The sequence below is a fragment of the Rhopalosiphum maidis genome, chromosome 3 (assembly GCF_003676215.2).
Source record: "Rhopalosiphum maidis isolate BTI-1 chromosome 3, ASM367621v3, whole genome shotgun sequence".
Taxonomy (NCBI): domain Eukaryota; kingdom Metazoa; phylum Arthropoda; class Insecta; order Hemiptera; family Aphididae; genus Rhopalosiphum; species Rhopalosiphum maidis.
The window spans coordinates 46,304,065-46,318,824 of NC_040879.1; the positions used below are offsets into that span (position 1 = coordinate 46,304,065).

Below are 14,760 nucleotides of genomic sequence, written 5' to 3' on the forward strand. Positions count from 1 at the left end.
CCCGAGAAAATTTGTTATAATATTATTTTACTGGGCAGATGGCGCTTGTGCTATATTTCTATTTTGATTTTGTCTGATTCAAACAAGAAACATTTTTTTGGTGTAAATTTACTCTACAATACCTTTTCAACGATAAATATATTTTTCCTCAATTTTATATATATATAGCGCGTAGTTATTGATATGACAAAAAAAGTACTTTATAGATTAAACGATTTACAAAACATATATAAAAATAATATAGAAATTACCTATTTAAAGTAATTTATTTAGTTAATTTACTAATTATGTCTGAATATATAGTTAATTAGTGATGTTAGTAGGAAATTTCATTTTATGATAGTTTTGTACACATGTATTATGAAAATTTATAATCAATTAAATAATTCAGTTTATTTTTTAAATAATGTTATAAATAATATATATACTGCGTTATAAGTACTGTTAAAGTCAAGCTTATTAGGATTATTTTAAAATAAGAATAAAGTCAAACTAATGAAATATACTTATAAATTCAAATAAAAAATATTTTTAACTTTTAGAATATCAAAAGTTTACTAATGATAAGGTTGTATTTTAAATAAAAATTAAATTATATATATTTAAGAAATTTTTAGAAAATGTATCGCTGTATAATTTTAATCGTGTATAACACGATATATTTATTATACATGATTGTGTGTTAAAATAAGAATAACAAACTATGTTTGCCAATAATTTTGTAAGCATTAATATTAAAATAATTGAATATATTGTTCTATGCATGTGTGTCATTAGATCAAGTGTATAAAAACTTATAAAATTGAATTAAACTATAGTTAAAAACGATTTAGTTCTGGTAAATGAAATTCATTCCAATCATATTTCAATTAAAAATATAAATTGACTTATTTAACTGTAGAGGACCAAAGTTAATAAACTAGTGAACCAAAATTGATAATATGATCATTAATATTTAAAAAAAACTCTATCAGAATTTATTAAAAAATATAGTTGTGACTATAAAATTTATTAATTTATTTTGCTATTGATCGGTACAACATTATACATACCAATTTTTAAATTTCGATTATTATTATTAAAATTTAGGCATTGGGGGTAGGTTATTACTTAATTTTTTTAGGGCTACGCTCCAACAAAGCATGCAAGACGTATTGGTTTATTGCTTGCATACCAGGAATATCTAGTCTATTATGACTTTATTTTATTTAAAAATCTCAAAAAAAATATAGTTGTAGTTTACTCAAAAGAAAAAACTATACAACTGAAACTAAAGGAAAAAAATACATGGCAATATCGATAAATTTGTTTTTAAAGCAATCTTGGCTGCATCGTCATTACCAACATCAATGTTTTTTACATCAAATAAATGTATAAACTTGCTAGGTTTATGCACTTCGTACAATGGTAAACGATGACGAAAAGAAATAAGACTAGATTTTATTTTATCTCGATCCCAGGAGTACACAATATTAAGTCGGGTTCATTTAGTTGTAGCCCGCTCGCTGACGATATGGGAGATGAATTGTTTACAGCGAATGTGTCACGCAAGTAGAAAAAAATAAGCATCACATTTTAGATAAGCTGTAATAGACTAGGTCATATTTTTGAGTGTAATATTTGTTAGAATGTGTACACACTTTCATTTCAGTATCATCAATTTTACCTTTGTTTTATCGCACAAATCACGATAGCTGCTAGTTATATTATTTCATTCCAAGATCTTATAATTATAATGATTTAATATAATAAATAGTCTTTTCTAGAATTAAAAAAATAATTACTAAGTGCTTATTTTTTTTTTTTTTTATTTTACCTACAAAATTATACAATTTATCTTTTACTCGGCTATAAATTATTTATATCTTAAACTTTTTTTCAAGAATTGGAAACAAAATTTATATTATTATACGAGTGTATTATTTACATATTAATATTTTCTATGATAACGTGTATTATCCTAGAATTAAAATTTAATTATTTAATCTTTATACATAGTACTTACATATTATTACATATTTATTTGTATCATAGGTGTAAAATATGTAAACACGTATTTTATCATCAATAGTTATAAAATTAAAAATGATGTGAATTATCTATTTTTATTTAACAATGATTTCACAACGAAAAGCTAAAAATCAAAAATAATCTTGAAGATTAAAAAAAGCCCAAGTTGAAAAAAAAAGTCAAATTAAGAAAAAAGGCGAGTTGAATTAAAATATATATATATCTTAATTTTTATTCTTATAAGATATTTTATAAATTTTGGTTATTTTTATTCAACTTAGATTTATTTATCTATAAGCCAACTTGTAATTAATTTTTAAAATTTTGGCATAATTTCCGAATCGATCGGGGCTGACAAAAAAAAAATTGTAAAATTCGCCAAAAAAAATATTGATTTTCAAATTCTAAAAACCGATTTGCAAATGTTTGCAAATTACTTGCAACATCTTGGAGTTATTTTTAAATTCGTAGCTCAGAATGAAGGACCTGCGTGAAGTTGCCTCTCTGTTTTATTTTGCTTATAGTGTCCAGGGAAATGATTTGCAAATTCTAAAAACCAATTTTGGCCACCATAGTGACTTGCAAATATTTGATATAATCATCATCGTTTAATACCAATTTCAAAGTTTTAGGACAACTTGGGTGGGATAACTTCGAAACTTTGAAAGGTCTAGCTGGCCGAGTAAATCATTTGCAAATTCTAAAAAATGCATTGCAGATTCTAGCTAATTGTTAGCTTGCTTTAGTTTGATACCAATTTCAAAGTTTTTGGACAACTTGAGTGGGCTAACTTCACAAATTCGGAAGTTTATAGCGGCCACCAGAATTCAAAAAATGGGCCTAAGATTAGTTGCTAATCATTAGTTTTCGTATGATACCGATTTTCGAAGTTCTCGGTCAAACTGTGGGCTACGTGAAGTTGGCTCAACTTTCAATTTTTTAATTTCACAGTGAAAGTTTGACTTGCAAATCCTAAAAACTGACTTGCAAATACTTGCAAATAACTTGGAAAATAATGGCATACATTTTTAAAAAATTGCAACACTTAGGTGGGCCAACTTCACGAACGTCAATTAATTTATACATTTTAAAATTACTGAAGATTAAATAAATTTCAATAACTCGCGGTCGTATATATTATTTATACATTTGTGAAAATTTAATTAAAAATCCACACTTTAAGCGGTATTAATTACTTTTTATATATTTTAAACATAGAACAGCTTTGTTTTAAGTTTCTATTCTGATTTTCAAATGCCGACATAATATTATTATTACTTCATTATTTTATTCAACCATTAAAATGCGATATGTCTTTCTTTGTTTTGCTAATGCACCAAAAAAGTTTTTGTATGACTCAGAAGATAATATTTTTTTTTAATATTTTATAAACATGCTACATGATTGCTCAAATGTATCGTTATCCCAGATTTCTACACTGGAGCAACATGAGACATACATTATGCTATCGGCCGTCGATTCTGAATTTCTGAATAGTTTATCAACGGATGTGTTTGCTGCAAAAAGTAATAAGTCTAAAATAGATTTATTTTATTCTGAAGACATCACGGTGCATTTCACTCGGCTTCAAACGTTTCACTAAAACGTATAGTCTCAAACTTAAACCGAGTGCATTTCGCGTTACCTCGATACTCATTTTTTTTTCACTGTCACTACCGATATATCTTAAGTCGAGAAACAATTGAATAAGATGTTTCATAGTAATCGTTACTATGTATATATGTATTTATATATATATTATACTATATACACTACAGTTACCATAAAAAAGTGACTTATTCCATTCTTTGTATATAATATACTATATTGATATTGTATGTAATATTAACTCTTTGCTTGCGGTTATCGCAATTAAATTAAAATATCGTAATAATTCAACATTTTAATAACAAACCGTCTATAAAATGTATTTTTTTTTTATATTATTCTTCTTCTTATTATTCTCATTTTCTACTACCTCACGTGATACGAATAATTATTTATAATTGCGCACAATGTACTTTGACGGGTGAAGGATAATCTTTTACTACTCGTTCGTTCCTTATACTTTCAATACGTTTTGCATTGTATTATTATTATTCACGTTTGAAATTTAACTAATGGTATACATTCGTTTCTGTCGGTGGTACTTTATATCGCTGTATAAAGCGAGCTATAATAGACATTTCTACGAAGATTTCTGTAAGACTCTACGGTTGAATATAAGCTCTTCTCCGACGAAACGTATATAAAAGTATAAATTTGTTTTGATCCTCTTTGCGTTTATTTATCTTTATGTTATGGTACAATCTGGCAGTACTAATAAAATGATAGGTAGGTACCTACTCACCGGTTTCCAAACGGAAAAAATTCTAAAGAGGGTGCTACACACATCCGTTTTTTAAAGAGCTTGCTACCGGAAATTCTAACTGTAAATTATGAAAAATGAATATTCAACACATTATAATTTATTCAATTTATTTTTGGTGAATTTTTTAAATATAATATTACCATTATTGGTTACAATCGCGTATAATTACACAATATTATATGGGAATACTATTTAACGAGATAAAACACAATTACTGATAAAGACTAAAGTAAATTTTAATATTTATGACTGCGTTCTCTGCAAACAAGTTATAAGAATTATTATTTATCTGAGAAAAAGCAAAACCATTTTTTTTGTCAAATATAATATATGCTACGTAACAACACCAGTTATCAAAATAGAAAATAATTACGCTTTCTGAAATTTAATTATAATGAAAAAAAGTAACTTTTGTGATTGTACAAACTGATTTGTCATCTAAATAGTGCGAGAATATTTCCTTGTACAATATGTCTATAAAACCGTTTTTTTCGATTTTATAATAGATACGATATAAAATGGAGAAAAAAAACAATAGTATTGAAAGAGAGTAATATTATAATATAGTGATTTTATATGCCTTGGTAAATTAGAGCTTTTGTTTTATGGCTTGTTTCAAAAAATTATAGTTACAGGTTTTTGTCGAACTACGTGTGACCCAACGTACGTTTTCTCGAACTATGTTTTAATATACTTGAGTTAATAGGTGTAACGAGAGGGTAAGTGGATTGAAAGTATAACATCCAACAAAATACAAGTACATATATTCAATTTTTTTTATTTATTAATTGGTTTATTTTATGTAGGATGATTTTTGATCTAAAATACAATAACTTCTCTATGCACGAATTATATACTCTAAGTTAATAAATGAAGTTACTTTTAACAATGTTGCAAAACAAAATCCTTTTTTTTTTTATAAAAGTAATTTCTAAATTAATAAGTTCCACATACATAAAATATACATTTACAACGTACAAATCATTAGCTTTATAAATAATCAAAAACAAATCAAAATTATAATTTTATATGTTACGATGACGTATTGTGCTTACTAAATGGTTAATATCTGAAGTGTTAAACGCGTATATAAATACAACTTAATATAAATTTCCATAGAAAATAATAATTTTACTCAAACATGGTTATTTCAAATGTTTTAACAATTACACTATCAGATAACTCAGTTTGACGTTTAAAGAAATGTTAGTGCCCAGTACTCTTAAGTTCTTAACTAGGTAATTAAAAATCAACCAAAATAATTAACAACTTCTAGAGTTTTATAATTAGTTCACTTTCCTTTCTGTTAACTATTCATATTGTGTGTATTATTTTTGTTTTTGTGCATTTACTTTTATACAATTTTCTTATTTCGATTTGATATAAATATCATATTTTGTGAAAAAAAAATAAAATATGTAACCGATTATTGAGCAATTGTAGTAAATTGTTATCAATTTAGCTTTTAATTCAATTTTTAAAAATAAAAATAAAAATAAAATTATCTTTACACTTTAAACCCATTTGAAATATTTTTATACTATTATAACTTATAACTCATTGTGGTCCGAAAAAGAAAAATATTTATTTGCCTAGCATATTAACAAACGTATGATCGTCGTATTTGTACTGTTCCTCCAACAAACATACACGGCCTAACCTAACCGATTGCTAAACAAATTTATGCCTTGCCGTGTTTTTTGACATAGCGTGTGATCCTCGAAGGACTGTTTCTGAGTATGGATTTAAGTTTTTTGAGTTTTTTTTCGCCCCTGTAGTTGTTTATAAGCATCGTTTTTGCGCTGCAGTGCACCACGTTAACGTAGGCGTCACGTACGCGCCATGTGCCCCAAATAATATTCGTTTAATTATCATTCCATTATTAACGCGAATATTAATTATCGCCTCCGACGCGCCGACCGTGTTGCAATGTACGAAGGAACGATGACGTTGGCTCGACGAATCGTCGACCGTACTGGGGTGGTGTTTCACGTGCGCAGATGGGGTGAGTGTAAACTGACGGCTGTTTTGCAGTACTATTTGTGCCCACAGCGTCCGGTTATTAATGCAAAATACTGTTAATTAATCGCACATTTTTTTTATTCCTCAGGCCAAATGGGTTTTTTTTATAAAAAAACTTTTAAATTGAAAAACAAAAAAAAGCAAAAAAGTTCGCTTTTATTCATTAATTTAATAACGATTGGCGCGTGCGATGTCGGCGTTCCGCAAAAAAAATTAAGATAAAAAAATTGACGGATGCTACAGACGCTTCGATTCGGTCAGCAAAAATTATCACTAAATTACTATATAATCGGGTTAAATTAACGCATTAACATTATTTATAATGTTTTTATGAAAGTCGAACAAATTATATACGTTTTAGTTTTATAATTATTATTATTTTTGGATGTTGATTGAACATTAATTTTTTTGATTGGTTAGGTCTCCAATTATTATTATTTATTATTTTTTTTTTGGTACCCTGCTGAAAGAATTTCCGCTAAATTGTCGTCAAAATTGTTTGAAGAAAGTGCGGAAATCTCGTATATTTTTTTAATAAGAGTCGGCAGGTATGTTTTTTACGTAAACTCCATCCAGTATCGTTTATTTTTGAGTGCGTTGATTTATCATAACTTTGAGATATTATGTCAATAATACAACGGGCCCCTGTTTTTTAAAGGTAGACTGCTGTTATACTTATTTTCTTGTAAATTAATAATACATGAAAAGTCTGCTTAAGCAAAAATTCAAAATTGTCTGACGAGTCTTTGTTATATATTATATTTTACTCGGTATAGCAAACGTAATAAGTTAACATCATATTGTTGAAACGTCAATTGTTAAATCTTTTGTCTAACTTATTGTATAAGATTATCTAATCCATCAATATTATATAATATACTTTTATTGTGGTTCATTTTGATATTATTTCTAAGATTGTATTTTATATCCCAGTACGAGTATAAAAAATATACAAATCCAATCAAACAACATACCAGGAATATTATTGTTGAAAGGAACGGTTTTATACTGTCGGTTTATTCGTTTGGAACATAGTTTATTAAATTCAATAATTAAATAAATAGTCACCAGCTACTAAGTGGTAAAAATAACAAAACAAAAAAAAAAAAAAATTTCTAAGAGTAAATAATTCTATTACACTTGGGAAATTAGTTAAACTACACAAATATTAAATTCATTATGTATATTGTTGGCGTTTTGTTAAATACATTCATAAAAGTTATTTTGCTAAAATATAATTTATCATTTATCAATTTCTCAATTTTCAATTATAATCTCCTTGTATAAGGTGATACGATCTGTAAGATTTATTCTAATGAAGTATTTCTGTATCTACTCAAATCTTCTAAGTCTTATAATTTATATGCGTTTTCAGTTTTAATTTCATAGTGTATTTTGATTTCTACGGGAAATTTCCAATAATTATATATACCTATTGGTTTCAAATGGTATAATACAAATGTGTAGTAATCTAGTAAATTCATTGTTTTAATCATTATAATGCAAATGTTTAACATTATATTAAAATTAAAACACAGCTATCAGTACCCTGTAGTCGTTCATTTAATTAATGTAAAAAAAAAAAAAATAATTAAAAATTGAATAGCAATATAATTAATTATTTAATCTTATAAAGTTGTAAATTATGATAGGATGTTATAAAAAATATAATTAATTATAATAAGTGCCTAGCAAAACTTATCATTATTTTTTTTTGTTAATTTAATGTTTTCCAACAGGGTTTAAATTATACATTAATTTGAAAAATATATTATTTAAATTCAGTTGACATTTATTCCATACTTTTATACGTGTTTATAACTTTGGTGTAATTTAAAAGTGTGGATAAATAGCTGGACGCGTTTGGTATTATGGATTTTGTGGATCAATTTAAATATAATCAAAATAATAATATTATCTTACTCCTATGTAGAATACCTTATAAAAAATCTGTAGATAAAACAAAATTACATTTTATTTTTCTTTATAAACATACTTTTATGTAACAGTGTTTTTATTTTATATAAACTTAATATTTTATATAGTTGTGAGACTATTAAACAATAACAATTTCTTATTTAAAACCTATTTATGTGTATATTGGATATAATAGTTTGTAATGAATTTAGTTGAAAATAATTCATACAAATCTAAAAAATAACTTAAAAAATATCTTATGTGTAATTTCTCCATTTTACTACAGCTGTAGATTGTTGTCATTGACTATCTATTATACTTAATAATATTATTATTTGCTGAATTTTGATTCAACGGTAAATAATCGTATACAATGAAAAACGAATCTAAGCAGATGATCTAACTTTCTGATACCTAACCAAGATTACAAAACAACTATTTTTAACTATTTTCAAGGATAATAATATTTAAATTTGTAATTCTGATTACTATAAAAAAGTACTTGAATTTTTTATTTTTATTTCCCAAAAGTACAAACTAGATTTAATTTTTTTACCAGCAACTACTCTCAAAGTTTAAAATTTTTATTATTATTATAAAATATTGTTGGAAAAAAAAAAGAAAAACATACATTATTGTGAAATCGCATCGCTCAGAATCTAAAATAAAATAGTTATAACAGTAGATTGCTTTGTAATACAATTAACTGGAATATCAAACCTATTTCCAAAAACATTCAGGTGGCACTGTGTCGGACTATATTTAAATGGAAATTTGTTTTTATTCTTAAGTTATTCATTGACCGTTCGTGGTGTGTTAAAAATAGTTTTCGTATCATATTTCTGTATAAATATACCTGCTTTTGTAAATTTAAATATGTATATTTACGATACATACAATTATATTTTACAGATGTCTCCTATATTAAGTTCATAACTTATAATAACCATATTATCTAAAATCCGTAGGTACGCGTGAACATAATTTTATTATTTAGTAATAATAATTTAGTTTTTGTACTAATAAGCAAGGTTTTTCATCCCTAGTCAATTTCCGTGTATTATACCCTATAGTATTAATATCAAATGGCAATAAGTTTCTTAAAAAAAAAAGAAAAACCATGATAATATTATATTATAAAATACACGATGAACTTATATTGGCTTTATAATTATTAACTAACGTGTTTATATTTCTTTTTTTTACAAATTTACAATACAAATGAAAAAATATATTTGATTTTAAGTTATAATAATATAACTTATCTGGCCGTCGCTCAATTCTAAAGATTATTGTTAGTATTTTTTGGCTATTGCTGAAATTATTCAATAATAAATGTGTATACTTGTATACTTACTAACTTACTCGTAAAAAATGTTTTCATAATAAATATTTCTTAAGTTTTATATTATCATATTTCATAAAAAATCGAATTTATTTATTTTTCTAGTTTGAAAATAATTTGGAATGATTCCTTACCGGTATGAAAACTTTTTGTTAACAATAATAAGAATAAATGTAAAATATAAATACTTGATGAATAAATATTAGTTACTAATTTTGTCAAATCATCATATTATCTTCTAAACCCATTATGATGAATCTAGTATCTTTAGTACACAAAGTTAAATAAGTATATTAAAACTACTTATTTGAATCTTAATTTAAATGCATCAACATTTTAAAAAAAGTTGAATTCACTGAAAAAAATGGCGATTTTTATTAAAAAACAAAAATAAGAAGTTGGTATTGCTATATAGGGCATTCCTTAAATGTTATAAAACATTTGAGTATTTTCAAATATTGCTTTAAATATATTTAAAAGTTCTAAAATTCAAGGATAAATTCTTTATTAACGAAACAAATGGGGATGAGTAATGAGCATATTTTATGAATCACCTGAGTATTGTCTTATGCTAATGCTTGATAATAACCATAAATGTTTAAAGGTTGACATTATTGAAATTAAAAAAAAATTAAAACCATTATTGAACCTGAAAGATTTTTGGTTTTGAATATTGCTTTTTAACAGTTACTAATTACCTAAATGTTATCTGACCACAAAAAAAAATAAAAATAAAAAAACGCAGCATTTTTATAATGCTATGATATATTATTTCAGTTTTAAACAATTAGGGAATGAGTGATTTAACACCTGCAAAAACTCCCCTTATTGGCTGGCTACGCAGCACATATTTTTGAACTACATTCTATATATTATGTAGTCGGTCGCGTATATTCGTGAATCTCCTAAAGTCAGGTTCACGTCTCTAGAATATAATGCACTTAAACATATTATTATAATGTTAACCGACGTCAGGCAAACACGGGATATGTACGTATATAATCCTAGCACTGACAGCGACGGCAGGCGAATTTCTACGCGTGTTTATATATTATACTATATATATATATATATATATTTATTTATACATATATACATAATATATTATATTCACTTATTATACGCGGTGTAGTGTATCTATCTATGTATATATAGACACGGAATCTCTCCGACGTTTGACACGGCCGAACGGTTCACTTTGATGCGATCCGGTCGGGGCACGCGTAATGTTATACGTATGTGCATGCCTGTGCATGCCTGTGCATTATTACGTGTCTCTATATTATGTACACGTAATAATATTATACTATATATTATAAACTACGACTGTGTATTATACTATGATATGCGATTTGGTTGTGTGCGCTGTTATTATATCAAACATATATATAATAATATACAGTGCTGAATACACAGACAGGTATACCTACTACGCGTTATGCGCATTATGTGTATATCGTAGTACGGCCCGCGGGTGTGGGTGGGACGACTGCAGCTGTAGCCGACGACGTGGTCATTGCAGCCCATATTGTAGTTTACACGATGATATTGTTATTATTATAATATACCACGAGGGCTGACCGGCGGTGCACCGATGCACTTTAGCACCATCGCCCCATGTATGTATATAATATATAAATGATGTATAAATAATACTATATTGGTAGGCGTATGTTATAAATTTATAATATACGAGCCAAAAAGCAGCTGATGTAGCTTTTAACGTCACGCACACACATATGCATGCAAAAATAGATTAAAAATAATATGTTTACTCAATTTTATGTTTTACGTTATAATAATATGAACTTTTTCCTTAGCATTTTCAAACCGATGTTATAAATCCAATTAGTACGTCCAAAAACATTTTTGGAATTCATTCTAATTGGAAAAAAAAATATGTGAGATCCGTCTCGCGTAGGTATTCCAGGAAACAAAAAAAATCAGACACAACGGCTAACGAAACGGTCTCGTCCACAACGATCACTACAATAAATAAAATTCCAACTAAAGAAATAATCAACGAAATACAAAAATCAATAACGAAAACACTGAAAAACCACTTAGTGTAGGAATTAGCTGTAGCCGATAACATGAAAATAAGGAATATAAAATAAAATCAGTTACCAAAAAGGGCAACTCGATTAAGAAAGAATAAATAATCATACAAATAATTAAATATAACCAGATAATAGAATACTCGCATCTTATACACTTTATCTGATCATCAATAACTCATCAATCCATCGTGTGATACATCATAAAAAATACTCAATACAATTTAATACATAATATTGTCTTATTGTCTTACTGCCCTTAATACTCAAAAACATGACATCTCTTCAACACTTCATCATCAAAAAAATAAGCCATCAATCAAATCAATACTGATAGTATATATAAACACATGGATTTAGGTAAAAATTCCAATAATCTTGCAACCATATTTTATATGTAATCGAACACTATAGGTGCGAATAATCCATGACATTGAAGCATGTACATCTATAAAAAAAAATTTGTTATATTCGAGTAGTAGTTGTTGATTTGTGGGGTATCTAGGTAAAGTTGAATTTATAATAAAATTCAAAAATCATTGTTTACCGCAAACTTTAGTGCAACGTATCGCATTAGATTACCACGATCAGTGTTCTATAATAATATAACAATATGCAATATACATTATACAGAATGGTTTTTATTTTTTAATAACATTTTTTACGGTATGATTTTAAGTAGGTACATATCAGTTGTGGTTTTTGTTTTTTCATACATTTTTACATCATGTAATCTTTTAATCAAAAAATATCATCTTTTTGGGAATATCAGCGTATTAGCGTACACAATACTGATTACGGAAATCAGTTATTGAATATTTTTTTTCCATTTGTATTATACAGTCTATAGCTGATTTATAAAAAAAAAAATGGACAAGACAACAAAGCTGAAAAAAAATCATCCATTTATTATTTTTTGCAGTATTTATAAACGTTATGTATTTATAAATCGTTGTGATTCTATGTGCCCGATGACCCGATACCTTTACCTGGTAGTCGATAGTTCTTTTTCTACGGTTTGTTCTTCACGCTTATACGATCATTTTTTTTTATTTTTACCGTACAATTTACTCTGAACCAGATGTCACCGTAGAAGACTAATAATTCTGTACTGATACTATAATTTAATTTATACTATGATAATATATTATCTATTCTTGTATTCCATTTGTATCTATCCATCTGTCATCATTATATGTGATCGATAGGTTAAGTTAGATCGAGAAATCCAACATGTAATTAAGAATATCTATAGTGTATAATGTATACGATATAAAAAAGTATATAAAGTATATAAATAAATAAAGAATAGAACCTTCTATTCGTGATTATAGCAACCATGTAAAATCGTAAACGAGTTTAAATCCTCAATAAAATATAAGCATATTTCATAATTAGAAAATTAAATTTGTTAGTTTCTGGGCCACCATAAAAGTTAAAAGTTGCATTTCGTACGGTCCACCACTACTAAACATAAAATTATCCAATATAAGCTAAACGACTATTTATATATTCACTTTTAACGAGTCTTAAAGATTTTATTGTTCAATTGTAACAAAGAAGTTCAAATGCAACTGCTAAAATGGTATTCTAAACTTTCAAAGCGATGATTATTGTGCAAAATTAAACTAAACGTTATCTTTTTTGACAATTAAAAAATGATAATGATATTATGTATTGTACATTTGTACGTTATATACATTATACAGTATTATAGAAGTTAAAAATTTAAGCATAACTGACGTAAGGAGTTGCTGTGTATTACAACATTGAATATTTGATTGCATTAAATCTCATTAAAATAATACATTTAAATAGAACATAATATAGAGTTGTTTACGATGCTAACTTAAACAGAATGATTCATCAAGTCGTGAAATTTTGGTCTTGTATTTTGTTTATAGAATCCGAAAGTATTGTTCTTAAATAAAAATTGTTAGTGTTTCTTTAAAAAAAAATTATTTAAAATGTAATTTATTTGTTTATTTATATACTCTACACTATACTATATTAACATTCGTATATTACTATAATTACAATATTTCTTCTAATACTGTCTGATATTTTAGTTGTTCTGTAGTTGTTTAATATATTTTTTATAATTAATTAACAAACTCTGTTGAATAACTATCACTAGAACAGCAAAAGAATTATGGGCTGTCAACATAATAATTAATAACACATCTAAACCACGACTATTTTTAGTTATTTTAATTTTTTTTATAAATTTCGACCAAATTCATAAACATTTTCAAATTATATATTGTAGCCAAAATGTATCTAATATTTAATTACTATATATAAGGCTTGACAATTTAATACAAAGTTCCTCATCGTGTAACCAAAATATCTAAAAATATATATACACAGTTTTTTCTAGTAATTTTAAGTTTTACCTTGGATGAAATCAGATGTTTAAATGAAGAATAACGATATTAGTTATTTCAGTATAATTTAAAAGTAGCATTCGTAGAAACTTGAAAATTTTAACGTTTATCATTATACTTTTATACACACAATAACGTTGTTAAAATGAAATGTTTTCGATAGAAATAAATTCAATCTACTCAGTGTTGGAAATTATATAGGTATTTTAAAAATTATAGTAAAAAAAAAAATTAATAAATAAATTATACATTTTTTTAATCACATTATTATAATATTACAAACACGAACTATGAAGCATGAGGATCTTAATCCATGTTACTGATAAAATCAATTTTTTTTAAATAATAAAATAAGAATAATTTTACAATATAATTTTTATTAATTTTATTATTATTGTCAAGAACGATATGACGATAACAAACAAGCGTCATGTACTGTACACCGTATAATTAAATATTGGGTAATAGTGTATTGCTCTCATTTGCTTTAGAATTAGACCAAAATTAAATTCGTATAGGCAATTCGGTTTTATATATTTAAAAAAGAGTATATACGAGTATAAATTATACACTTCTTAATTATTTAAAATTGTAAATTACGTGTTATTTAGTACTTATATTTTTTGATTATTAACGTGAATTTTATAGTTT

General features: G+C 26.0%; 1 protein-coding gene across 1 annotated transcript in view; it reads left to right on the top strand.

Annotated features, from left to right (window-relative positions):
- Positions 1–14,760, top strand: part of LOC113556412 (amyloid beta A4 precursor protein-binding family B member 1-interacting protein-like) — a 400,319-nt gene that overhangs the window by 76,918 nt on the left and 308,641 nt on the right. The window lies entirely within an intron of this gene.